The sequence below is a fragment of the Empidonax traillii genome, unplaced genomic scaffold (assembly GCF_003031625.1).
Source record: "Empidonax traillii isolate 1590-97213 ecotype Southwest subspecies unplaced genomic scaffold, ASM303162v1 scaffold3035:size16173, whole genome shotgun sequence".
Classification (NCBI taxonomy): Eukaryota; Metazoa; Chordata; class Aves; order Passeriformes; family Tyrannidae; genus Empidonax; species Empidonax traillii.
This window is the reverse complement of record NW_020958228.1, coordinates 3,448-5,288: the sequence shown is the minus strand read 5'-3', so window position 1 is coordinate 5,288 and position 1,841 is coordinate 3,448. Positions and strand designations below refer to the sequence as shown.

Sequence of the window (1,841 nt, the reverse complement as noted above, 5' to 3'; positions counted from 1 at the left end):
TTTTTTTTTTTTTTTTTTTTTGACATCTTGTAAAAAAACTATTTGTTAAGTTTGTCCAACAAGTTGCAGAAAACGGTCTCGATATTCAGAGAGAAAACTTCATCTTGAAAGTGATCACCAAGGCTATTCTACCTCTCCAAAACCACAACTGCCCGCATCCTACTGTGTCCCATCTGCCTTTCCAAAGAGACACCTTTCAGGAAGCTGGCAGGCAGGAGCCCCCTGCCCCTGGCAGATGCACGTGGCCAGCAGAAGGCACAAAATCAGGCTATGCCCTGCCGCTAGAAGAGCAGGTACGGGTACGTGGGTAGTTTAGAAATTCACATGCTACGTCGCTGACCACCACAGTGAGAAATGAAGATCGAGTTCTATGTTTGGAGAAGACCAGAGACCCCCCCCCCCCCCAAAAAAAAAAAAAAAAAAAAAAAAAACCAAAAAAAAAAACCCACAAAACAAAACAAAACAAAACCAGATGATGTGAGTGTCACTTGCGGTAACAGCAGCGGAGACGCGCACTCCGCCGTGCGCGGACTCGAACTGAGCCGCTGCCGCGGGCGGCGCCGATCCCGATCCCGCCCCGCGCTGGCGTTGCCCCAGGGCCGGGGCAGCGGGGCCGCCAGGAAGAGCTGCTCCCAGCCCCACTGCAGGTGTGCGCTGGGCCCCGAGGAGCAGGTGAGGGCACCCCGGCTTGCCCTGGGGCCGGGGATCAGGGTTCCGCTCCCAAAAAGCTTTCCAGAGGGCGGCACGAGAGCGGGAGCGGCGCGATGGCCCCGGCGCAGTCCCGGGCCGAGGGGGCCGTGCCGCGGCCGTCCAGAGCCGGGCCGGCGGCCGGAGGCGAATTCTCGCTCCAGAGCCAGGGCCGAAAGCCGGCGGCACCCTTCCCGCTCCCAGGGAACGCTGACGGCCCGGCCCATCCTGGTGGGTCGTGCTTAGTGCCAGCCTGTGGGGAGTGTGTGTGCAAACACACACACCGGTACATTTCCCACTGGAACAGCGGTTCTCCTCGCAACTGTTCCTGGTATTTCTCACCAGAAAATCTCTCATTTGAGCTCTCAGGCCGTACCAGATTCTCAGGAGAGAAGCTCCCCAGAGCTCCCGGACAATGGCAGGTAAGAGCAAATGCGAATGAAAATGCTGCTCGCTCCAGGCCTGGGCAAAGGGCACCTCAGGGATGGGACCTCGCTGACGTGTTTAGTTGAGACTTTGAGGTCTTCCTTTTTCAAACCACTGAAATTACTTCAGTAAGTCATGCCTCAGAAAACTCCAGTCTCCCCAAACACTGTGTCCAAGCCCCTTCAGATCCAGTGAAAGGGGAACAATCTGGCAGCTTTGCAGAATCAATCTCTTTCAGTCAATCAGTCAATCAATTACCACCCTTCGGAGCTTGTGGCATCTCCAGGTACTGAGCTGCCTTTTTACTGAGAGATGGCAGGAATAGAAAAGAGATAACTGCTCCTGATATTCCAGAGTAAGTTATGGAGCAAGGGTTTTCAGAGTTGATACATGCCTTGAATTTATGATAGTGTTTGACCCGCAAGTTTTAATAAATGTTTTTTGCAAAGCTCTTGTTTCATGGGCACTATGCTCCCTGGGGAAAGAATCACCACTTGTAAGTTAGGTTAAAAATGAGCTGTTGTTTCTTCAAGCATTCAGCTTGGGTTCTATTAGTTATCCCTAACAGCCTAAACTTGCCTGTCACTTAGCAGGTGGTGCTCTGGGATGTACATCAGGAGCTGTGTCATGCAGCAACTGAGCTCAGGAGATGCCTGAAGCTTAGTGTTGGCAGTCAGGAACCAAGAGCTGCATGTCTTGTAGATCCAGTCCTTTTCAACAGTCCTTGG

General features: G+C 52.8%; 1 long non-coding RNA gene across 1 annotated transcript; it reads left to right on the top strand.

Annotated features, from left to right (window-relative positions):
* The first annotated feature begins 567 nt into the window (after positions 1-567).
* Positions 568-1,110, top strand: LOC114072347. Its single transcript, XR_003574159.1, has 2 exons — positions 568-672; positions 1,057-1,110. It is a non-coding gene; the product is annotated as an uncharacterized LOC114072347 (long non-coding RNA).
* The last annotated feature ends 731 nt before the right edge of the window (positions 1,111-1,841 follow it).